The sequence below is a fragment of the Thermobia domestica genome, chromosome 6, assembly GCF_964235325.1.
Source record: "Thermobia domestica chromosome 6, izTheDome1.hap1.1, whole genome shotgun sequence".
NCBI classification, from domain to species: domain Eukaryota; kingdom Metazoa; phylum Arthropoda; class Insecta; order Zygentoma; family Lepismatidae; genus Thermobia; species Thermobia domestica.
This window is the reverse complement of record NC_137459.1, coordinates 247169268-247196446: the sequence shown is the minus strand read 5'-3', so window position 1 is coordinate 247196446 and position 27179 is coordinate 247169268. Positions and strand designations below refer to the sequence as shown.

The window sequence follows — 27179 nt, the reverse complement described above, 5'->3', positions numbered from 1 at the left end:
TCCTGTTTCGCCTACAATCTTGATAACTTAAAAATATTGATAAATATTGCTGGGAGGCTAGCAGGCGAAACAGGAATAGGCAAAACAGGAAGGAATCATTCAGCGAAACCAGTTTCGGTGAAAACCGAACCGGTTTTGAAAAAAAAACGAAACCGGTTTTGGACAATGATACAATGATAAAATAGCAAGGATCGAGATGGAGAATTTTACCAATAATGTCTTGCATATTATTTCTCGTCTGTTGAATGGTCAAATAAATTTGCATTCTGTATAAGAACTTTATCCCTCTTTATGAAAGCTCAGAAGAAAAACCACAAAAGAAACAACTATGAAAATTTAAAAGATGATGATTTGCAGCAACATTCTGAAACCAAACAAGAGACAAGAGATGAAACAAACAAGTGCGGAGACCGTGATACTAATAGAGAATGTTCACAGTGTTTATCTTATGTTTATCTGTATAAATTTTCGTCAGTCAGGACTTCACTAATTTATATACTGTGTTCAAATTTGTAATGATCATTCCATGGACGCAAGCGGTTTGTTAGCATGTTTTCATCCAAACTTAAAATAATTAAAAACAGACTAAAGTCTTCATTAAATGAAAATGTACTCCTTCCGTCAATATTCATGAATATGGAGCGAGACTTATTTTTGAATATTGACAGAAATGATATTATTAATGAAATTGCTTTGTCAAATTATGAGTTGAAACAGAAGTTAATGAATTGAGTGCTTTTCTGCTTTATAGATTTTGAATCCCAAGAAAACGCCCATTTAAATAACATGGGAATTTCTTCATCTCCCCTTTGGATCCCTTAAAAACTAAAAATATTCACTTTTGGCAATTTTCCTGTAGGTTAGTCCGGGAAGGCTACAATCATGCCAAATTTCATTATTCTAATCCTGTCGGAAGTGCCTAAACATTTTGGGGTATAAAAGATGTTCCATGGGAAAGATTTTTCAGTTCCCCGTAAAACCACTCTACAGTTGGATTTTTTTAGCGACTCACTTAGTTAACGCTAACGAAAACGTATAAGCATACCGAATTTCAAGTTTTTATTCCAATTTCAAGTACCTAAAGCATGATAGTATAGGTCCATAAAAACAGCCATTTAAATAACATGGGGGTTCTTCATTTCCCCTTTAGACCCCCTAAGAATTAAAAATATACACTTTTGGCAATTTTTTTGTCGGTTAGTCTCGGAAAGCTACAATCATGTCAAATTTAATCATTGTAGTCTTACACGAAGTGCTCAATAATTTATGTCAGCTCATGTAGTTTTATATAGTTAAGATTAAGATTAAGATATGATTAATATGCTAAGTTAAACATTACAGAGCTCGTAAAGACCGTCCAAATTTTGAAGGAACCGTGTGAAATTTAGAGGACACCTTGCAGATATAAATTCCTACTAATACATGACTGTCAGTACCTAGAAGGGGCATTCATCCCCTGTATTGTCATTTAAAAAAACGGGTTTATGCAATTGTATCTACAGTTTGAACGATTTTGTGACAAAATTACCTACTTTTCAAGATTTTGTTCCTTGTGAAATATCCTATGGTCGTATATTCGCCTGAGATTTCTTTCTTTCTTTTTTTTTTTTTTTTTTTTGCTTGATGTACAATTGATGGGGAGTAGATTCATCCACGCATCTCATAGTTGTATTACAATTAGTGAAATATCTAAATATAAACAACTTAAAGTGCATATAAAATTTGTATTGAAACGAAGTTAGTGAAACATAACATACAGAAGTGAAATAAAATAAGACTACTGTACTGCTGCACAAAATATTCTTATCGGGGTTACCTTTTGTACGTACTATCATGTTCTCTTATATTAAAACAAAATAAGGAAATTGTCTTGCTTTACAAGCTGATAAACGTTCTTATCGGCGTTTCCTTTTGCACATATCTTATGTTCTTTTTGCATGGTCTAACATTGTCAGCTAGCATAGAGACCCCTTCACATTCTCCCGAGTATTTTTCTTCCAGTACACTAGCTATTTGATGCAATCTTTCACCGTGTTTATCTGATACCGCAGATAAGTTCTCGGGACAGACACCCTAGTGGCTGTGGACGAAATGAAGTGTCAAAGACATATTGCAAGCTATTTCTTTAAAACTCAGTATCAGTTCTTCAACCATTTGGGCATATTATTCAGATTTTCTACACCACTTTCTTTAGCGCAACCCACGCTCTTCTCTCAGTTTCGTTCAGTGTTTCGTCGAATTGAGAATCTTTAATCACTTTTCTTATTTCTGGTCCAACGAATATCCCTTCCATAAGGTTTGAATCTGTGATGCGGTGAAATAGTGCCTTCAGGTAACGGAAGCTACCATCCTCATTATCAAGAGCCTTGACGAAAATCTTCATTAGTCCTAACTTTATGTGTAATGGCAGTAAGTTCAGATTATGTGGTTCGACAAGAGGTTCGTAACTAACATTTTTTTCCGTCCGGGAGTCAAGAACTTCCTTGCAGGCCATTTGTTTTACGTTATTGTGTTGATCTTTTGCCCTGCTGTCCCATTCGCACAAAAACAACAATAGTTCGTAACCCCAACTGCATCCCCAAAAGAAAGCCAAGAACTTTGAAATCACCAAAATGTGATATGGATGTTCCGCGTACTCAAGTTTCCCAAGTAAAAGTTTCATATTTCCGTATGTTTGTTTCACACCTACAGCATAATGAACCAGAATAGCAGGGTGGCTATTTCTGTTGTGTAATAATACGACTTTTAGACTGAATTTGAAAGAATCAATGAATAACCGCCAATTATTCATATCATAATCAACGTTCAATGCAGACATTAGTCGGCAAACATTTTTACAGAACACCAAATCTTTGTGAGAGTCGAAAAACTTCACTACACCACATCCACGAAAGGGGTACGTAGTTAAATTTATCTTCTTCTGTAAAATATTCCACTTTTGTAGAATTGAAGCTGGCAGTTCAGCCTGGGATTTGACAAGTGCAAATTCCTAACAAGATCATTTATTTTACTTTGAGATATTAATTGCTATTCCGACGATTTTTCAGTATTGATAGGATCTTCCTCTTCTTCAATTTTGGAATCATGATCTACGAAACCAGCGCATTCATCAGAATCATTCAACGCACCATTTTTTGGTGAAACAGGAACAGATAACTTTGCTGTGAGGAAAAGGTTGAACAGTGGAAGGTAAATTTCTGTATATGATTGACTTATTGGTTTCTGAGCTTATTCCACTTACGTTTGTTAAACAAAAATTACAATCTGACGTGTGGTCTTTCGGCCCACACACAGCATTGGCATAGGGCCGAAAGACCACACGTCAGATTGTAATTTTTGTTTAACAAACGTAAGTGGAATAAGCTCAGAAACCAATAAGTCAATCATATACAGAAATTTACCTTCCACTGTTCAACCTTTTCCTCACAGGAAAGTTATCTGTTCCTGTTTCACCGATCAGAAAGGAGCAAGATTCAATGCACAAGATTTACAACTCACATGTGGAGCCAATTTTTTATCTTAATCCCCGACTCTCCACTCAAAGTACAATTCATAAGCTTTTTCCACAAGCGGTATTATCTGTGTAATATTTGTCTTAACAGTCACTCTCCCACATGTAAAAGGATCTTTTAGTGCTAATCAAGCAATTTCTCGGCATGACTCACTGCACACAACACTCATACACGTACTTTTTAGAAGAAAAATCTAAGACTAATGTCCAGCAACACACTTTTATCTTTGTCCAATAAGTTCAGCTGTCTATAATTAGAACTGTATATTTCCAGTGCATAACCTCCCAACCCTTCCACATGCGGCAAAATCACGAGCACGAAGTCAAAGCAATGAACCGAATTCCACTGATTAAGACTTTTATACAGTGTTGCAACAATACAGCAGAAAGTGTTGTCAACTCGAGAAGGAAAAATTTATTATTAAAAAATCCATTTTCCCCCAATTTTGGGAAAATGGAGGCTGATGCAAATGAAGGACTTATGGTTTTAAGATCAGGGCACGAAATACGAGCACAATCAATGAATAACTTCCAGGAAAGAAAACTACTGTAACACAGTGTAATCTAAAAGAGTAGAAGTGAGTGATTCATCATCGCACAGACCATATTATTAAAGGTAGAAACTTGAAATTTGAAGAGAATATACAGATGATGATCAGAAAAAATTGGAAACACCTGTAGTTGGCAACACGTCAGATGTATGGGTTGGCAGTGGTGTCGTGGCGCCCGCAATGCCGGACCGCTGGTGGTGGTGTGTTAGGTCGGTCTCCATACGTCAGGCGCAGTGGAACAGCAGTGTCCTGTGCCTGCAGCAGACGGAGGTAGTGTAAAATGGGAGACCTCTCAGATTTTCAAAGAGGGCAAATTGTTGGTGCGCGATTACGTGGAGTGAGTGTAACGGCAGTGGCTACTGTGTTAGGTGTGTCGCGTGGGACAGTGTCGAAGGTGATGATGGCCTACACAACACACAGGAAGACCACATCGGGGAAGCGGAACAGTGGGCGGAAGAAAATCATGAGTGACAGGTCACGCCGGGTATTAAAGCACATTGTCACGCAGAACAGTCGTGCCACTGCGGAGCAAGTGACGGAGGAACTCAATCAGCACCTCCCCCACCCTGTTTCGACAATCACAGTCCGCCGCGAATTACATGATATGAACTTACGGGGTCTTGTTTCACGGGCCAAACCGCTCATCAGGAACCATAACGCTTTCTCACGCCGCAAATGGTGCCGCGACCATGCAACTTGGACCGTTGAGGACTGGAAACGTGTGATACGGTCGGATGAGTTATCCTTCACCCTATTCCCAACCACGGGCCGTGTTTATGTGTGGAGAACGCCCAAAGAAGCTTATGATCTGCAGTGTCTCCGCCCAACTGTGAAACATGGCGGCGGCTCGGTGATGCTGTGGGTCACCATATCATGGTTTTCATTGGGTCCTGTAGTCACACTTAGCGGACGAATCACTGCCAACGATTATGTCGCAATTTTAGGAGACCACTTGCATCCTATGTTGTTCCCGGACAATGACGCCATCTTCCAGGATGATAATGCACCCATTCACACAGCTGGCGTTGTTGCAGCGTGGTTTGAGGAACATCGGGATGAAGTTGAACACCTCCCCTGGCCCGCCCAATCCCCAGATCTCAACATAATTGAACATCTGTGGTCCGTCTTGGAAACACGACTCCGGCGACGGTTTCCACCTCCATCCTCTCACAGAACTGGCCGATGCCCTGCACGAGGAATGGTGTAAAATTCCACTCTCTACCATTCACGACCTCTATGCCTCCATCCCACGTCGCATCAAGGCTGTTCTGAAGGCGAAAGGTGGCCCGACACCATATTAATCTAGTAAGTTGCAATTTCGTTTAGGTGTTTCCATTTTTGTGATCACCATCTGTATATTCCCTACATCACAAAAGTAAGGGATGACTTTTCCAAAATACCCAATCTAAAAGGGAAAAGGGGGGGTTCAAAATTTATTTCAAGAATAGCGCATCTCACAAATCTCTGGCGTTAGAGAGATGACGCTCGGCAAATAAACTCTTCAATAAAAGAAAGGAAAACGTATTCCAGTGTTTTCAAACATTCAACTCCAAAGAGGAGAAAGAGGATATTTATAAACACTTAAATTCATCTTTGCTTACTCAGAAAATGTCGAATGCGAGGATCTCCTTAAGTTGGAAAATGAAATGGAACGAAATCTTTCAGTTTAATATCCCACGGTTATGCCCGTTAGGCTAAGTGAGATGGATTATTAAGACAACTGAATGATAATGGAAGAATTGATAGGCGAGGAAACGGAATTGAGATTGTGGGAAGAGACGGAAGTACCCCGAGAAAAAACGAGGATACGATGTTCTCCACAACAAGCTTACTTGATCGAATCAGGGAGCCCACACAGAAGAGGTCGCTTATGTTGGAGATCTGAATTCAGTATATAGAGTTTTAGTTTAAAATAAGGAAATACGTATTTCAGCGTTTCTGATAATTCTGCAGTAAAGGGGAAAAGAGGTCAATTTCAATCTCAAATTTCCCCTTATCTTATTATGAAGTGCTTTATGTGAGGATTCGCTTAAATTGTACATGTAAAATTCGATGTATAAACTCTTCGTTAAAACTAAGAGAAATATGCGTTTCTCTGCTTTTCTCAAGTTTCACTTCTAAGGGAGAAAAGGGAAACGATTTTAAAATATTGAATTTTCCAATTTATCTATTCACAACATGACAAATGTGAGGATTCACTTAAGTTGGAGGTGTGAAATTGGGATTATAAGCTCCATAATCTCTGAAATGAATTTTGATCACGCTTAGCATTTATCTCGAGCTAGGTTTCAATCACCACTTTGATTAATAAATGTATAATAAAGAAGGGTGGGGTTCAAAATTAATGAAATAAGAAAAATGGAATGTCTCATTAGCTCCTCAAGTTAGGAGGTGAAAATCTGTATATTAACCCCTAATTAGAAGTAAGTAGAAATTTCCAAAATTCTTGTTTTAAGGAGGGTGTGTGCAGTTTCTATATTCCTTCACCACATTGGAATAAACGCTGTCTGTTGTTTGTGACTGCACCACGGAAAACGGTTCACCTGTTTAAAATGAACCGGAACATAAGTAACCGCCTCAAGGTATTTATCATGTTACATCCACTAACTGGTATATCCTGAAGGTTGAAGGGGATTAAAATACATATTTTAATAAACCTGTTCTCTCTTTGCGAAGAACGGACATTTCAGCTAGTATATATCGCTCACATGAACATTCTTATACACATTAATGCTATGTGTGTTACGGATAACTTGACACGAAGGGTTTCCTTGAAGGACGCCCATGACAGCTGGTATCCGAGGGTCCGTTAACGTACCAGTTCGATGCTGCTTGTGTCACAGTGCACAATTTCTTCTTAGGTTTCCGAGAAAAGACACGACAGAACCAGATATATGTTTAGAAGTAAAAATATGTCAAGTTATTGTAGAACAAGAACAGTGTTCAGCGTTGAGAAGTAACTGTGTTCTCTCTCTCCATTGATAGCAATCTTGCAATTACCGCATCTGCGTAGGACGTAGCATCAAGTATATGAAGGGATATTCTCCAAAATCTTGATTATATTTTGGATACAATGATATGGTATTCTCTCCTGTGCATGCCTTATTATTAGTATTATCACAATTGGGAAAATAACCACGGAAGTAATCGTGATACACGTTTATGCTGTATTACATCAAAAAATCTCAATACTTTCCTTTTTACACTAAATTTAAAACATTTTACACAATTGACGATTAAAGTGTTAGATGCAATTCATTACATTGGTATATTATTAACGGACTGTATTGACTAGCATGTGATTCAATAGCAATTGATGCACTAGAAATTCTTTTACTTGGCAGTATCAACAGTTTCGAAATTGATAATAAATGTGGATAAAAATCTGTGGAATTAAAACGATAGCTTAATGTTCAAAAGCTACTTTCTTCACTAGCAAACCTCAGAATCATGGAACATCATTGTGTTTCTTCTTATGGAGATCATAGTGGCTCTGTGGTACAGCACCTACCTCTAATGCGTGAGGTCCCTCGTTCAATTCCCGTTCAAGTAAGTTTGTGGTGGAAAACATTGTATTCGTAGGTTTTCTCAGGACACTCACATTTCCACATTTTCGTGAATGATGTATTTGGAAGTCAACGCCTGTGGGTGTATTACCATTCATCTCAGCGACCGCGAAAACTATGGATTTGACACTGATATCGTTCATTTTCCACTATTTTTACATGTCCCGGTAACCTCTCCCCCCTTGAGACCCACTACTTCAAATTAAAAAGAAAAACGCTTCGTCTTGGTCTAGGGCCTGGACCAAAGTACCCGTAACCAAAATTTGGCAACTCTCGGTCCATTTGTCTGTTCCCCAGGCCACACACAGACACAGACACAGACACAGAGAGATACGCAAATAAACTCTTTATTTTATTTATATGAGATAAATTAGATTAGATGGGCTGTTTGTCTACTAAGTTGGATTTCGATCCGGCCAGTAGTTACCAAGAAATACAGTACCACATACCACCCAAGCCAGCCCTGGGCCAACTCAACCATCAATCATAGCGATCGTTATTTCTTAGACGATAGGTTACTTGTCTTGCGAATTTGATATAGATCCAGCCAGTAGCTACCGAGAAATCAAATATCACATGCAAGCTGAATCGAGCCTGTCCATGGCCGAGCTTGGTCACCAAATATGGTGATCTTTATTTCTTAGATCATAGGCTACTTGTCCACTAAATGCAACTTAGAACTAGCCAGCAGTTACCGACAAATAAAATACCACACACATACACACACATGGAGCAAAGCTACTCGTATAAGGTCCCATATGCTTACGCCGGGAGCTAGTAATTAGTAAGATGAAAATGTGGTAGAAAACGAGAGAATCCCAAGCAAACCCTGACACAATGTTGTCTACTACAAACTCACATGCCTGGCATCGGGCCAGAAACCTCCCATACAAGCAGTTAAGTGTTCTACCACTAAGCCACCGTATTTCTTAGAAGTGATTGATGATTACGCAATTTGTGGAAAATAAATTGACAGTAAACAGAAGCATTCCACCACAAATCGCATATAAGGCTCTAGGGTGGGTCGCAGAATTCACTACTGACTTACTATGAATAGTATATTGTTCCCCTAATTGTGTCGTGTGACATTGATTTCAATTCTTATCAGCCACAGTCCCGTACAATTTAAGTAAACAAACAAATATACGTACAAGGTCAGTCCTTAAAGTAGTAGGACTGATTTTTTCTTTTCTTTTTACAGACTGACGGCGGTTACTCCACCTGTTGTTGGTTGAGGTGGGTCTAAGGAAAGACAGGAAGCAGCGCCAGTCGGCTGCCAGCCATAGCAGGGTAAAGATCACTCGTCATCGTGACCTCTGCGAGTGACCCTCGTCACGCTGCGTCATGGCCAATCTTTTGGAACAGCGTTACGCCATCAAATTTTGCGTGAAGCTCGGTAAAACTGGGAAAGAGACTCATGAAATGATCAAGACGGCGTACGGTGATAACGCCATTGGAAGATCGAGTGTGTTTGAGTGGCACAAGCTGTTTAGGGAGGGGAGAGAAGAAGTTGAAAACGCTGCACGGTCAGGACGACCTTCGAGCTCCAAAACGGAGGAAAATGTTGCAAGAGTGAAGAATTTGCTGGATACTGACCGAAGATTAACTGTTCGCATGATTGCCGATGAACTTGGCATTGCTAAAACCCAAGTTCACGAAATTGTGCACGAACAATTGCAAATGAGGAAAATTTGTGCAAAGTTAGTGCCGCAAGTGATGATAGGCGAGCAAAAGGAGTTCGCAAACGGATCTGCCAGGACCTTCTCGAAGAAGTGACTGAAAATGCAAACTTGTTAGACAATGTGGTGACTGGGGACGAGACGAGGACGTTTGAGTATGATCCTGCGACCAAACGTCAAAGCGCGGAATGGCACACCCGAAATTCCCCACGCTCCAAAGAGGCTCGCATGACGAAATCAAATGTGAAAAGCATGCTCATTTGTTTTTTTCGATTCACAAGGAGTGATCCACAGGGAATTTGTTCCACACGGACAGACTGTCAATGCAGTTTTTTATCGCCAGGTCCTGGAACGGCTGAGGAAACGCATCGTCCGCTTCCGCCCAGCCATCGCCAACTCCTGGCGACTGCATCATGACAATGCGCCGAGCCATACAGCCTTCCGAGTGGTGGCGTATCTGGCCCAACATAACATTGCAACCTTGCCTCAGCCACCCTACAGTCCCGACCTTGCCCCACCAGACCTTTTCCTCTCCCCCCACCTCAAAACCACCCTGAAGGGCATCATCATGCCTCGGTGGAAGCATTATAAGAGGCCATGACAAGGCAGCTGAACAGCATTCCAATTTCCGCCTTCCAGGAAGCGTATGAAAACTGGAAATCCCGCTGGCAGCGGTGTGTGGATGTAGGATGATCATATTTCGAAGAATATTAAGCGTAAGTGTTATTTCTGTCAATATCTTAGTTTTAATTGACTCAGTCCTACTACTTTAAGAACTGACCCTGTATATAGTTCAGTGACTTATAATTCTTATTATAGTACCCCCAGTTTTCCAATTGTGGATTTTATTTTCTAATATAAATATATTTTAGACTTTTAAACTATGCTATGCAAAAGTTTCGGAAGTCTTATAGAACGACTTTATCCGTCCGTCCGGCTGCCAGCAGGTATCAGAGCAAAACCAGTAAGATAAATCAAGATGAGTTTTTTTCAATCAATTTAGCATCCCAAGGATAAGTTTAATCCCCTCCGTTAACCCTCTATCAAATTGGAAGTGGTTCAAATTAGGCATTTCTGATTTCAACGTTTATCACCAAAGAACGGAATCGGTAACAGATAGCGAGAAAAGGTTCTCTGCAAACGATTTAGCATCTCAAGGCAACATACCATGACAACCCAAATCGAAAGTGATTAAAATGTGTTATTACTTCCGGTATCAATACTGATTTCCGTATGGCAAAAACGGTACATCTCATCAAGATGTTGTTTTTTTTATCGATTCAGTGCCCCAAGAATACGTTCGTCTCCTCTGTTGAAGTTCTATTCAAAGTAGAAGTGATTAAAATAAACGATTTTTGGTTTCAACCTTTATCGTCATAGAACAAAGACAGTAAGAGATAGTGAGTAATGGATTTTGATAAGGATCAGTGTCTAAGATATGGGTTCTAGCTTTGATATTATTACTCCATTGCAACCAGTACTTACACATGCACTACTTCAAGTTTGAGTATTTAATTCGCATTGTTTGGAAATCTTATATCACTACTTCCAACGATACTCACACCTGTTTTTATGTTATAAAATATTGCACAGTGTACAGGGTGTGATTGAAAAGTACCGGAACTTTTCCCGCCGCGCGGCTCCCTGTCATTCGAAGAATGTGAGGGGTGGGGGAAAATGTGCGCGGGACCTTCCTCTTTCAAGCGGAACTTGGCCCAGTGCGCTGCGAGCAGCGGTTGAGAAAGCATCGCTGTCCGCGCGAACGTCGTTTTGGTCGTCGGTCACGTTTTTTGAGCTTCGAAAATGGAGTCAAAGATTGACCAACGCTACGACAAAAGACGTTCACCGAGGGGTCGTACTCGTAGCACCATGTTTCATCACCACTGATCACACTGTCTAATAACTCTTCTTTGGCTTCCACACAATCCAGCACTTCACGACTCATTTTCACTCGCAGTTCCTTTTGCTCCTCGGTCAACACCTTGGGGACCAGTTTGGCGCACACCTTCCGCATGTTCAATTCTTCAGTCACAATTTTTTGCACTGCATAGTATGTCAAATTAAGTTCTTCGCTGATCTCCCGGAGGGTTGTCCGACGGTCCAGGTTCAGGTATTCGCGAACTCGGTCGACGTTTTTATCGGTTTTCGACGTCGACTGCCTCCCAGAGCGTGGTTCGTCATCGGCGTCCTCCCGGCCTTCCCTGAAGGCCTTGTGCCACTCAAAGATCCGAGTACGGGACATCACATCTTCCCCAAAGGCTTCCTTGAGCAGGTCCTGGGTCTCGGTGTACGTCTTTTTTAGTTTGACACAAAACTTGATGGCGTAGCGTTGGTCAATCTTTGACTCCATTTTCGGCACTCAAAAAACGTGACCGACGACCAAAACGACGTTAGCGCGGACAGCGATGCTTTCTCAACCGCTGCTTGCAGCGCACTGAGCCAAGTTCCGCTTGAAAGAGGAAGGTCCCGCGCACATTTTCCCCCACCCCTCACATTTTTCGAACGCCAGGGAGCCGCGCGGCGGGAAAAGTTCCGGTACTTTTCAATCACACCCTGTATACAATAATTAGTGTTGGATAGTATTTGTATACTCTCTCTCTCTCTCTCTCTCTCTCTCTCTCTCTCTCTCTCTCTCTCTATATATATATATATATATATATATATATATATATATATATATATATATATATATATATATATATATATAGGTTGCTCCAAAATTGTGGAAACGCCCAAATAAAATCCAAATCTTTAAGAATTGGGAAAAAAAGTGATCATAACAGAAGAGGAGGAAATTCTTTTCAGACGTATGGTACCTCGGCCGCCATCTTGACATGGCGGTAACTTTTTAAAATGGAAACTTATCGTTTGATACGTCAATACTACTGAAATTTTTTCAGAAATCCAATGGTGAAAGGTTTTCCTCTACGCATAACCGTTGCGAAGTTTTAACCGGTTTTCTTTTGTTTCAGGTGGCGCAACACGGAATGGCACTAATAATTGATCAGCGAATAGAGATTATGTTGATCTCAGGACAGAGCAGTAGCAGACATATCGCAGACAATTTCAACACTCGTCACCCAGGACTGAAGCCAATTTCCCGTAGTGCAGTGTGGAAAGTTATAGGGAAATTTAAGGAATCCGGGTTGGCGTAAAACGAACCGAAAGCAGGCAGACCTCGCACAGCGACGGACGAAGTGACATCCACTGCTGTGTTGGCACCATTCGCAAAAAGTCCCACCCACAGTACCGTTGTCTAGCCCAAGAATGTGGTGTATCCCGTACGTCCATCCTGTGAAGAATCGTACCTGTGCATAAGTGCCATCCATAGAAAATACATCTATTCCAACATTTAACCGAGGATGATCCAGACTGTCGAGTTAAAATCTGTGAGTGGGCTGCGGAACAAATCTCGCATATGACGATTCGATTCGCATATGACATGCTGTTCTCGGATGAGGCTATTTTTATTTCGGGCGAGGGGAATAAGCAAAATCACCGATATTGGGGTGACAGCAATCCACATTGGCACGACGATTCTCAGGTCCTTGGCTCTGACAAAGTGATGGTGTGGTGCGGTGTGTGGGGTATCAGTGCGGTGGGCCCATTTTTCATCTAGGGCAATTTAAATTGCAATTACCTACCATAACATTCTTGAGGAGGATATCCTGCCGCCCAGCGCATTAGAGGATGGCTGTTTCTTTTTGTTCTATCATAATGACGGGGCATCGCTTCATTTCGGTGCTCGTGAATACCTAGTTATGTAGTCGTGAATACCTCGATGAGCAATTCCCACAGAGGCCGGCGAGGACCTGTGGAATGGCCACCGCATTCCTCAGATCTCGCTCCATATGGTTTTTGTGTGAGGTTGCGTGAATTCCGGTGTGTATTCTGCCAAGATCCAGGACATAAATCACCTTTAACGCTGGATTATTCAGACGTGATCCGGCATTCCTGATGACATGTTGGGCAGGGAAATGGATGACTTAGGGCAGCGGATTCATTTAACGAATGCTCAGAAGGGACGGAACATTGAATAATTGCTGTAGCATTGGTCCGTGAGCCACACATTGCCCGCAGTGTTATATCCAGGTAAGTGCAGAAAATCGGTTAAAGCTTTGTAGCGGTTGGTCGTTGAGCCGAAAATATTTCATCGGTGGATTCCTGTGAAAAATCAGTCCTATTTGATGTACCACCCGACAGGGTTCCCATTTAAAAAAGTTCGAGCCATCTCAAGATGGAAAATTTTAAGATGTCAGATGATGGTGCCATATGCCCCAAAAGATTTTCTTCATCGTCTGTTATCATCACTTTTCCCCCTTTTCTCAATTCTGAGCGGTATGGATTTTATTTGGGTGTTTCCACACTTTTGGACAGCCCTGTATGCATTGATATGTTCATTAGGAGTGTGTGGAAATGTTTCGGAGAACAATGTTAGTGACTAACTAGGGGAGGTCGCGAGGTGTTACTCTGACTTCATATTGATATTATGCTCAATCGACTCGCTTTTACGTATAAAACAACTACGCAAACGCATAAATCCTCGATCGGAAGCGTGTTCGAATTACGAGCGTTCAAAGTTCAAAATGGAACAGACTTTGAAAATAGCTTGAAGTAACTATTTTTTTTTAAATATATATATGCTTCATTTTTGGTGTGAATTGAGGTTCTTAGCTTCTCAGCACCGTGATGAAGTCAAAACATGCATCTTGCAAGATAAGCACACATATTATGGAGGAGGCGAAGGGTAATGGTGTTTCATAACTTGCAAATTGCCTTCTGTTTAACACACTGGGTAGATAGGTTGATGAAATTCATTTTCCAACCCTATTCGACTCTATTGTCATTAAAATGGCACTTCCCTGTGTAGCCAACTTCAAATTGAACAATGACATTTGTCTCCGAAACGTTTGGCTGCGAAACTAACGTGAACCCAGTCGGCTTCTGCGAAATACGATGTTTCAATACTTCATCCCTAGCAGTTTTTAAAAATAATTTGTGAACGTAATTGAAAGGCAATTGTTGGAAAATAGTGACCAAACTTCAGGGAATATTTTACGATAATCGGCCGAAGGTAGCCGAAAAGCGGAAGTCGGCTAGCGGCAATATATACATACACTGGTTTTCTCCAGAATAAAAGCCATCTTTTTCACAGTTTTGAGCGCACATTCCCGCTAATCATTTTCTTCTTTTAAATTAATTTTTCGGCATATTTTGTCGCTGAATATCTTCCAATATTCCCTGAAGTTTGACCAATATTTTCCCATAATCGACATTTCAATTCGCTGAAAACTAAACATGCATGGCAAATGATGTATTAAAACACCATCTTCTGCAATGCATAAGAATAGCTTGACAGGGTTCGGAGTACCGCTCACAAAAGTTCCACAGCCGATCGCTCTGGCGCAGCGCGATTAGTTTGAAGCACCAATTTCGCAAGAATGACTACAAATGAAATGCCGGTGGTGTAAACTGACATTCGTATTCACTGTCAATGCCAGCCTGTGTTGGATAATTTATTTGGATTAAGTTCATTTTAACAATAAACTGATTTTTGATTTCCACATATGATTCTGTGTTGCGACCCAGTACAGCAAAATGTTTATTGGACAGCTGATCTAGGCAAAACAATACATTGGTGACACAGGCATTTAAGAAAATATTAATCTCACTCCTATCTACAGAAGGGAAAGAACATCACAACCTTAATTATGAGTACCATGACGTTCTTCATTGAATTTGGCACACCTGGCAAAGCGTTTCGGAGACAAATGTGATCGTTCAATTTGAAGGTTGCCACACAGGAAAGTGAGATTTGAATTATAATACAGTCGAATTGGGTTAGCAAATACATTTTATTAGCTTATCGTCCATGCGTGTCAAACAGGAGGCAATTTGAAAGTTGTAAGATGTCATTTCCCTTCACGCCCTTCCTATTAATTTTCCTTATCTTGGTTCTTGGTTTTGACTTCATCACTGTGCTGGGCACCAAAGAAAACTCCTCAGTACCGAAAATGAAGAACGTATCTAAAAAAAATAGTTACTTCACACCTTTTACAAAATCTGTTTAATTTAGAACTTTGAACGCTCGTGATTCAAACATGCTTGCGATAGAGAATTTCTCCGTTTGTATAATTGTTTCATGTGTGAAAACGAGTCGATTGAGGATAGTATCAATATGAAGTTAAAGTAGCACCTCGCGACCTTCCCCAGTAAGATTATTTAATCTGTGATTTTACTACGAGGAATCGTAATAAGATTTAGATAAGTTTAATATAGATAGTGCAGTTGTGATCATAGTAGTAGATATGTGAAAGATCTAGATTAGTTAGTAGAAAGCTATATGAGATTCTTGTTAGGTAATAGGGTATGTTGCAGGTGGAAGATGAATAGATGGAAGATCTAGATTAGAAGGCAAGATAGTTCAAGTGGCAGAAATAAAAATGTGTAAAAATAGGAGAAGGAAGGTGAGCAAAAGTTAAGAAGAAAAAGTGTGAGATTTTTGGAGCTGTGTAGGAATAAAATTAGTAATGGCAGATAATTAATTGTAAAATGTATGAATCAATAGAGTTTAGAAGTGGTAATATTTCTAACTAAAAGAGATTTAGAGATCTTTAAAAGAGATGTATGTTCTCTGACAACAATTAGATATGTATGTACACAAGCAAAAGTGCATTCATACTTTCATTTTCCATATCCTGTAACGTTAGACAACCAATGATACTGTTAAGATTGGTTGGTTCAGAACAACACAAGGCGTTCTACATGTGCTCTAGTTTGTTTGAAATGTCATTGAAGCAAACAGCAAAAATAGAAAAATATCCATGCGTCTCCAACGAATAAAACACTCAGGTAGAAGACGCATCTTAATATCTACAGAGAGATTGATATCATGAGAAAATTACAAAGAATTCTTATCTAACCTTAGACATACCAAGGAAAAATCAATGTGGATCAAACACATTTTATTTCACAGGTTACAGTATTTTGTAAAATCTCTGAATATTTTACATTATTCGTTTCATCGTTACCTTCAATTTCGTTACTTATCAATTTTAATATCGCTAGTAATACTTTATGAAAAAAAGTATCAGGTCTAGGTGATTTGGCTCCCATCGTTGTTTGGCGATAATATTTTTTATCAGCAAAACCATCATAGTTTTTATTTTTTAAATGTATTATCATTTATTTATTTATTTACACATTAGAGATAACAAGAATATTTTCTGAAGGTATATTACTGGTTTCGAGCGTGTTCGGAAAATGAAAAAAAAGACAAAGGAAAAGAAAAAAGAAAGATAATCTAAGAAAGCAGAAGCAAGATATGCAGTGTGTATCAGTTCAATTTGCGAAAACCATTGAATCAGTAGAAATATGTTATGTGTTTCAAATATGAAAAAATAGTCATATTTTGTGTGCACATGAGTTTGTGTAATTTTTATCCCCAATTAATGATACAAGCATGGTTTTCTTAGAAGCACATACAATGTCAAAGGTATACGAGTTCTTCCTTGTAATACGCCGCAATATAACATTCACTATTCCTTGTTATATTCTAAGTAATCGAGAACTGTAATTTCGTAAAGAAGAGTAAACAAAAATGTACTAAAACACAATCAAATATGAATATCGATAAATGTTTCGGATAATATTGCAATTGGAGATATATCCACTCTCTCTTTCTCTCGGTTAACATGTGCATGATTCTTGCATCTCATATCCAGTTAGAGAACTTTGAGTATATAGAAGTCATCATACATCTTGCAAGAACAAATTAAATTTAAGAGTGTTAATTGCACGCAATTCACGTTTTGACCCTGTAAAGAAACAATTTCTTTTTCTTTTTCCTATCATTTTCTGTATGCTTATTTGCATTTATTTCAGTCTAATTACACCCATCCAAGTGTAACTGATTATTCTAGAAATTTCAAACCGAGAAATCTTATAAGTATTTATTTTGAACTAAATGTAGATAAACATGCAATATAGGCACTAAACACCAAATTAACATCAAATTATTACATTTGCAATTTACATATGTAACAAGTATTAGGATTTTAATTATTTCGTCATATATTAATGTTAAAAATAAATAAAACATCTCAGACTGAATTTCGAACTCTCGATCTTCAAATTTCACAAGTTCTTTACAAAGACAAAGTGGTTCAAGATGCTTGTCTACCGGCGGCATATTTACGGCTTGCAGCTAGCGCCTATATAAAGAAAGGAAGGAAAATGCAATTCCCTGTGTATATATCTGCCTTAATTGTGACGGATCTAGACTTACTTTTTTGGACTTAGTGCCTGAACAAGTTTCCAACTTTATACGAACAGCGCCGTCCCACTGAATCAGTCCGAAAATATTCTCGATCTTGTTGGGATAGGACGTAATATTGAGGTCTCAAATCTACAGGAAAAATTTATAATAATAATAATAATAATAATAATAATAATAATAATAATAATAATAATAATAATAATAATATGATGATGATGATGATGATGATGATGATGAAGAAGAAGAAGAAGAAGATGATGAAGAGCAATAATATAGAATATAAATTCTTTATGAGGATAGATTGTATTAAAATTTGTAAAATCGCCCCTAACATTAGTCAAAAGTTACAAAATAGTCCGGATTGGAGAGAAGTGTAAGTACCATCAGGACAAACCCCTGCGTACTTTCTTACAATTAGCTAAATTTTGAACTTAATGTTTGCAGTAAACATTTATGTAAAAAGTAGGGCAACTGGACTCACAAGAGCTGTACGAAAATTTATGTTCTTAAGTTTTACGTTCATGGTTATGCCGGCTAAGCTAAAGGGGACGTCGATGATAGAATGAAAGAAATAGTGGAATGAAGAAAGTGGGACGAAACAGAACTTCGAGAGAATCCCCATACACTTCGTTTGTCCGACACAAAGCACAGTGGAGGGAGCTGAAATAGATCCTGGGACACAAGCTCCAAAGCAGAGTGCGCTACGACTGAAACAACCATAAAGAAGGCGTTTAACCTTTCTGATATAGGGTGAACCATTAAATTCACAAAACTTCAATAATAATAATAATAATAATAATAATAATAATAATAATAATAATAATAATAATAATAATAATAATAGACCACCAATGGGGAACTAGTGACATTTCGCCAAAACTTGTCGGCCTTGCAGCGATTGCACGCGGTGGCCCCACTTCTGTCTTGAAAATTATACCAGCATTGGCCCAACAGCGGCAGACACACCAATGAACCACAAATTATTCCCCCAAAATACGTTAAATCCCCGATATGCGTGATTTGTTCACATTAAGGCCTGTCTAAAAATACTTTTAAAAAGTAAAGAAAACATGTTCTCCGGGATGGGCGCGAACCATCAACCTTGTGATTTGTAGTCGCGTTCTCTTCCGACTTCGCCACGGAAGCCATGAAGAAAACATTGCTTCTGGAGGGATAAATCGTTGAAGTTTTTTTTTTAATTTGGCTAACCAGAGTGCACCTTTTACCGTGTATATTCGACAATAACCGTTTGGGATCAGATAAAATACATTTGCATTGTTGTTATTTTTATTAGAAAATGCCACGCGTCTCTTTATTTCATTTCATAGTTCTCCCATATTATTTTTTTAATGATCGGCGACAGTTGATATCTAAATTCATACAAGTATACGCACTCTTCTCAAGACTTTTCCTTCATGATGCAGAGGCAGGGGTTACCCCCGGAGCTCACTTTAGGAACAATTCGTCTTGAAAAAAATCAAATACCTGTGTTTGCTGCAATAAAGCTGTTAAGTCCAAAATGTTCTAAACGTTTGAACTTAATTTTTTTTTCATAATACTTTGTGGGGAACTATTTATGCATAGATTTAAAACTCTACTACTCAAATTTTAAACGAAAGCGTTCCACTAAAGTTTAATGTAGAAAGTATTCTACTGTACGTTTTAAGAAACATAACTGTAATATAAATAACTGGATATCAGTGTACACTAAGCCTAATAATAAACTAACTTTTAGGATATGCAGAAGTAATTATAAAAGCTTTGTTACAAAAATACTTAAACAGAGCATAATTTGATGAGCTCAGAAATACAAGTTAAACAAAATAGCGTATAAGATTCACTCTACCGAGCAATTGTTACTTAAAGAATTGACATATACTATTTCGAGAATCAAGTATGATGAGAAATCTTTTCGATACTTTTTATCTCGTCTCGATTCTCATCTCGAAAGCAAGACAATAATTTGAGTTAGCCTTGTCCCGTCTCGAATATAAAATGTCCATTCTATTCGCGATTTTCTTTGTTTTGTTTTAGTAACGAGATATCCTCGTGGACCACACTAAAAAACCGAAATATTCTTGCCAAATGTTACTTTCTGCTTGTAATGATATGAGCTCAGCGATAATAAGCTCCTAGCTTGCAATCTTCTACAAGATAATAATAATTATTACGAATTTATTACTACTGCTATTATTATTTGTGAAGATCTGATAGTTCAAGTATTGAACCATCCAACTATTCAAATATCTGAAGATAATAAAACGTTATTCATCGCCGATCAATCGCCATCAAAAATTCTAAAGTAAAAAATGTACTTGCTCTTACCGGATCCAATTCAAGGACCTTAAGATTACTGGCCGAGCGCCTTGACCACTGAACGACCAATACACGGGAAATTATTCGTCCTGAGTGTGTTCACGTTAGGTTTCTTTGCCTCCGCTTACAAAGTTCTACGTGATTTTTATTCGATTCAAAAGGTCCTTCTTATTTATTGTATGATGATATAATTCAAAAATCTTTGCCATTGTTTATATTAATAACTTGAGTTGTTCTTATAACTTTGGTCTTCAGTTTTGTTTCTTCAGATTTGACAGATTAAAAATACAAGGAGTCGAATTTGGTTTCAAAGCAGTCGCCATTACCTGGTCAAGGACTTATGTCCGCCATTAGGCAAAAGTTTGTTCAACGTAGTATTAAAGCACAAGGATCACGTGGTCAGCTCCAAATAGAAATGATTGAAGTGTTGCCTTCTATATATGATTCTTTTTAACAAGTATTAGAAACGAAAATCATAAACCAGGTGTGACGCAGATTCGATCCCAAGACTCTTGAGGGCTATTTCTGTTGTCAAATACGATATCCACTCACCCAACAATACACAACATAAGTTTCTGTAACAAACGTAATATCTGGAACTAGTTGTAATACATTTCTTGCATTAACGTTAAGTGCTAAGCGATGAAGATTTGTTCTATTTTTTAATTTTTTTACTGCTTGCTGTGTGAACTGCAACAGTAAACTAAATGTAAATATCTATTTTATTCATATTTGCTACTTGAAAAGCTTTGTTAAATATAATTAAATTATGAAGTGGATTCATAGTGAATATATGGACTGATTGTTCATACCATCGATTGCAAGAAGGATTAAACAATGTAGACCCGCGACAAAAATCTTTTTGACAGATGATAATATATTAGTTTACCACTCAAGACGCTCCTTTTAGATTTCAGCGTAATAATTTAATAAATACCAAGACACAGAGGTTTCTATGGTAGAAAAGAAATATTGTATCACACTCAATATTTCTTCAAAAGGGTTGTCCTAACGGAGACTTGGCTACTTAAGCCTTCGTTCGACGAGCCGAAAGTTTATGTTTCTTTATTTTTTAAAAAAAAAATCAAACTTTAGTTTCCATTTTTCTTCCTCCGACCGTCATTTCATGACACAACACTCAAGTTAGGAGACTACGGCAGTAGTGAAAGAATAGCCGAGGTGTTATAAGCACTAAGTTAGAACTCATGGGGTCGTGGGTTCAAATCCACTGTAAATCAATTTAACGTTTTTAAATTTAATTTGTTCTTGCAAGAACTAGAGATGAGATGCAAGAATCATGCACATGTTAACCGAGAGAAAGAGAGAGTGGAGATATCTCCAGAAAATATTCTTGTTAGCTTTAATGTGTAAATGAATAATAATAATAATAATAATAATAATAATAATAATAATAATAATAATAATAATAATAATAATAATAATAATAATAATAATAATAATAATAATAATAATACATTTAAAAAATAAAAACTACGATGGTTTTACTGATAAAAATATTCTCGGAAAAAAACAATGGGAGTCAAAATCACCTCGACCTGATATTTTTTTCATCAAGCTTTACTAGAGATATTAAAACTGATAATTAACAAAAGTGAAGGTAAAGTTGAATAATGTAAAGCATTCAGACATCTTACAAAATACTGTAACCTGTAAAATAAAATGAATGTTTGACCAACAGTGATTTTTCCTTGGCATGTGTAAGGTTAAATACGATCTCCTTGTAACTTTCTCATATCAATCGCTCTGTAGACACTAAGAGGCGTCTCCTACTTGATTTTTTATTTGTAGCACAGGATGGATATTTTTTCTATCTTTTTGCTGTTTGCTACACTGACATGTTTCGAACAAACTATTGCACTTGTAACGCCTTATGTCGTTCTCAACCAACCAACCTTAAAAGTATTGTTAGTTGTCTAACGTTGCAGGATATGAAAAATGGAAGTATGAATGCACTTTTGCTCGTGTATATACAAAAGACATTTTAAATCAGTCATATATTTTGACATTATTTGTGTCAAAACCAGACTTTATTGGTTTTGTTGGAGACTCATCATCTGAGTATTGTATTGTTGCAATGCAGATTGGTGTCCTGAGAGCAACCAATTGATGTGAGAGCAATAAGCTCTTAAGCAAGCTAGGGATAAACACTTCATGAGGTTTATATGCATATCTAGAAAGTAAAAAACGTGTATTACATTGCAAGACGGTGATAGTTTACGCAATAAATTAGAGGATTTTTAGTAATTACAAAGAAATATCTACTGCATGATTGGTTCGCTGTAAAATATTTTATTACATTAAAACATTCATTTAGCCTACCATTTGCATTTTCTTGTTCTGCTATACATAGGGTTGCCAGACATTCCGGCTTTCCCGGACAGTCCCGGTTTTCAATGAAAGAATTAACTGTCCCAAAGAAAGCTTTCGGGGCGCCTTTTTGTCCCGGTTTTCGTTCTTCAGATTGGAAAATATACAACCTGAAAGAGCTAGTATGTCTCACTTAAAAACGAAAGGTTTTCAGAAGATTTGTGTAGCCAATTAATTTTACTAAACATACAATTTCAAGTTTGAAAATCACATCCATTATTTCGTTCTATTGGTTGTTTAGCTTCCAGAGGGGCAAAAGATAACTTAAAATATTCAAGAGGGGACATTTGTTATGGCAATAATTTCTTGAATATCACTTTCTTTGGAAAAGAACTTTTTCTTCCGGATGACTAACTACTATTAATTTTATACTTCAGTCAGCAACGTAGGACTGCTTCAGTGTTGAAATTTTAATCAACAATGGTGGTACTGCTTTCAGTCGCTGCATGTTAACCGCGTTTAAACTATTTCATCGTGTCTGCCGTCTTCGGACGAACAATTTTGCAATCAAGCGTTTTATCCAGTTCAGTGGGTGTAGAGTGAAGTTTTCTTTGTTGGTCCATAGTGAAATCAAATTTTCAGTAATTTTCGGGTTAAAATTCCGTAACAACTTAGTCTAGCAGGAGAAGTAGCAGTTAACCATATAATGGTATGTCTCTTGTTTAATTTTGATATTGTATTTTCTTTCTGCCAAACTTTTGGACAGCCTGGTAAATCTTCCTTTCCTTTTCGTTTATCGTTCTAAATTTAGCGTAAATGTATTTTTTCTTGCTAAATTTGTATTACTTTTAGAATAGTGTTTCTGACTCAGGAGATGATACAACAAAGAAATACGTATCTTCAATCATAAATGGGAAAGTGTGTCGTAATTTGCACAATATTTAGGACTTGTTAAACAGAAGAAATTGGACTTCGTAATAACGGACGTCAGACATAATGTGTGCATTTTCACATTCTTTACACATCCATTGTGGGCTTGATTTGTGTTCACTGTGTGTAGAATGAACTGGAAAATTGTGATTGGTAACCTGGAAAAGACAGGTAATTAATTATGACCAAATGAGTAGGAACCCTTACTCTATACAAGGTGTTTCAAAACAACACCTACAAGGTTTGGGAGGTGATTCCTGACACCAAAATGAGACAAAAAGTATAGACTAACCTGGGTGCACAAATGCTTACTTTCGGAGATATTGGCTGCCGAAAATAAAAAAAAATGAACTTTAAAAGTTCATAGCTACAAAACTGTGAAACCCATCGTAATCGGGACAAGACTTCGCTTAGGAACTAGTACGTGCCCTATCCAAATATTCAAGTTTCAGAATCTTGAGGTACTTTTGCAACAATTTTTATAGAGGTAGTTGGTGAGTACTTCAAATTATATGCCCGTAGCCAAACTCCCTCTATAAAATTGTTGCGTGAGTACCTTAGGATTCTGAAGTATGTATTTTTGAATAGCGCACATATTAGTTCCTAAGTGAAGTCTTGACCAGACTACGATAGGTCCCATAGTTTTGGAGCTATGAACTTTTAAATTTTTTTCCATGTCTTCGGCAACCTATAACTCCGAGAAGAAGCATTTGTGCATCCAGGTTGGTCTATACTTTTTGTCTTATCTTGGTGTCAGGAATCACCTCCCAAAGGTTGTCGGTATGTTTTTTTTTCAAACACCATGTATGTAGCTTGAGATTTCTGTCCCGGTTTTTCGTTTACTAAATCTGGTAACCCTAGCTATTCATTAAATTAAGTAGCTATTTTTTTATCACGTCCCTCATTAGGCATTTCTAATTAAAGTATGTATAAAATATGGACAAAATGTAATCTTACAATTATGTCTATTTCATCCTATTTAACTTCATAGATTGAACCAATGTTGAGTGTGTTGAATTGCTGCGAACTGTTTCGGTCTATACTTCGGAGTCACGAGATGATGCTTACTCTGTCTTCAATTGGAGACGTCTAGTTTCATTCGTTTGATTGAATACTACCCTGATAACTTCAAATGTGTCCGGGTTGCATGGGGTAGGCGAAATTGAAGTATACAATTTTTTTTTAGGTTCCCCAAGTTTTACTTCTTGTTTGAGTGGAGAATGCGGTCGAAATAACTTGATGTTTACTGCTCATAGTCGGCAAGTCTTGTAGAGTATTTATGCTTTACTGTAAAAAAGTACAAAACGATCTTGTTCAAGCGTCTGGAGCATTTGGAAACAGGGGACGGTAAGGGTAAAGCAAAGCCACTGGATCCGGAAACCCACCCGCTCCTCCCACTAGTAAAATAAGTGTTAAATATTTTAACTAACTTTCTTGATATGCATGAAAATTGTTATCTACACTCTTTGCACTACCACCATCAACCACAATCTGGAATTCAAACATGGGTAAGAGTTTCAAAAAGTACATACTGTTCTTTCGTAAAATTTCTTGGAAGACTTGGAATCACTTCTTGAATTTTGTAACATTTATGTACAAAACAAATTCAATTTTAAGCCAAACTCAGTGTTTAAAAAGTATTCTTAATTGGTAGTGAGTTGAACTGAACATCAAAATTTATGGAATTTCAAAATTCTTACAAAGTGTAAGAGGAAAATGAACCCAGTTTCAAAGATAATATATTTAATTTCGTAACAATATCGTAAGGAAGAAAGCAGTATTCTTTGACTTTCAAACTAAGCTATGCATAATAGTCGGAAGTCTTACAAAACGGCTTAGATCCGTCCGTCCTTCCATCCATCTGTCGACAGGTATAAGAGCAAAACCGGTAAGAGATATCAAGATGCGATTTCTTACAATAGATTCAGTGTCCCAACATCTTTCGTTGACTCTCTATTTCAGTGTTTCCCAACCGGTGTGCCGCGAATGGGCCGATGGTGTGCCGCGAGGAAGTTGAAACAAATGCAAAACAAAAATGTAAATGAATAAAATAAAATGTAAATTTTATATTTGTGTTTCACAGTACTATGAACCTCTACAATGGAAAAAATTACTGTAATTGGAATTTATTATTTTACATACATTACTGTATAGCTGCTAAAGCTGTGTAGAAAATTTTAAAAAAATCTGTTGTCATTGTTATGACCATTATTGTTTCTTTATTGTTGCCGACTGTTTCGTAACTTGATATCATAAAATATCATTCAATCCTTTAAACAAAGCAAACATGCATACAAATTACCTACATTCATGTTTTAGAAGTGCAAGAGATTCGTTTGTTCGTTCGTTATTTAGTGATCTTCGTTCCTAGTAAAAGATTGGATACAGTTTTCGAAAAAAAGTGTATTTTTAAAAACCTGCGTTCTATGTTTCATTGCAATTGTTTTTATTTTTAAATTAGAATATAAAAAATAAACGTAAAGATTTACCACGGGGAAAAACCCGTGATTCAGTTTTCTTCTTTGTAAGAAGATCAGTGATCACAGAAAAATACCACGGTAATAATTATGATTGTGCCGCCAGAATTCAAGTTACACCTGTAGTGTGCCGCAAGTTGAAAAAGGTTGGGAAACGCTGCTCTATTTAAATCAGAAGTGGTTCAAATTAATCATTAATTACAACTATGGAACAAAAAATGTAACATATAACGAAAAGCGGTTTCTTGCAAAAAGATTCAGCGTCTCAAGGCAATGTATATATACACACACACACACACACATATACACACACACACACACACACACACACACACACATATATATATATATATATATATATATATATATATATATATATATATATATATATATATATATATTTGTATCAAACAACCTTAACCAACATCTGAAAGAGTTATTACTAAACAACCACTAGCACTTCTAATACTACAGCTATTATTATTTTTAATGGTAGTGGTAGGAGGAGGGAATAGTAAGGAATTTTCAAAAAGTTTTAAATTTGGACTTTGAAAAAAATAGAAAATATAAACAGACGAGAGAGAGAGAAAGCAGAAAATAAGAAAAACTAGAAGCAGTGCTAAAAGTGAAAAATCCGAGAAGGTATTGTGTTTCAGTATAATTAAGAAGTATCAAATAATTTCTCCTTTAAATCAAAATTCAGAAGTAGGAGTGCACTGATCATAGTCTTTATGAGGGGGTATATCTTACCTCTGTATACCCATTACTATAAGCACTCTCTAGAAGCAATAGTCAAAGTCGTTTATGTTAAAAAAAATCATTAAATGCAATAAAACTATCTCTATAAGCTAATATAGTAAGTTACCTGTTGCGCCTGTTTTGAAAACTTTTCTTCTCAAAGAAACTTCTTTAGAAATTATGTACTGAAACGTCAGGCCACCACCTTATCGACACCTCAGTTCACTGGAGGGACATCTGTAGAAAGAACTTCACAAGTTGTAACGATACTGACTACCACCAATATTGCACTACCTGGTAATGCGAGGAGTTTTTATGTCTACCAACTTATTTGCGGTGTTGAAGTTTCGCACATGCGCAGAGAATGGATGATTAATCAGAACTTTTTTGATCGATCTCCATCAAATTAATTTTAATATAGAAGCATTATTAAATTTAGTTTCTAAATGTTATTTTTTTTTTCTAGTTGAATAAAGTAGTATTTTTAGAATTTACTATAAAAATATATATAGTTATGAAAAGAAAATCATTTCAATGAATTTGGCCGAATGTAGGAAAGGAAATGTTTCGTTTGATCTTAGTTGTTATATCCGAGTTACCAACTGCCTATGTTATGAAATAATTTCACTTGAAATAATTACTATAAGAAAAGTAAATAACCACTGTTTTAAACTTCTATCATTTTTCTCTTTCCCTTTCTCTCATTCTTTTTTTATTACGGTCTACAAAGCTAACTCAAGAAATATATGTGCACTTTATAATGAATATATCTTTTTTGAAACATTGAAAATGAAAAAGAAGCTTT

At 37.3% G+C, this 27179-nt stretch overlaps 1 protein-coding gene and 1 pseudogene across 1 annotated transcript in view; one reads left to right on the top strand and one right to left on the bottom strand.

Moving 5' to 3' along the window:
- LOC145687775 (innexin inx3-like) overlaps positions 1-26657 on the bottom strand; it is a 39858-nt gene extending 13201 nt beyond the window's left edge. Inside the window, exon 1 of the mRNA XM_081761213.1 lies at positions 26502-26657. The gene's annotated coding sequence lies outside the window, so the exon portion shown is untranslated. The remainder of the gene's footprint in view (positions 1-26501) is intronic.
- LOC145687488 (protein GVQW3 pseudogene) lies at positions 8973-9404 on the top strand (annotated as a pseudogene).
- Positions 26658-27179: the final 522 nt, after the last annotated feature.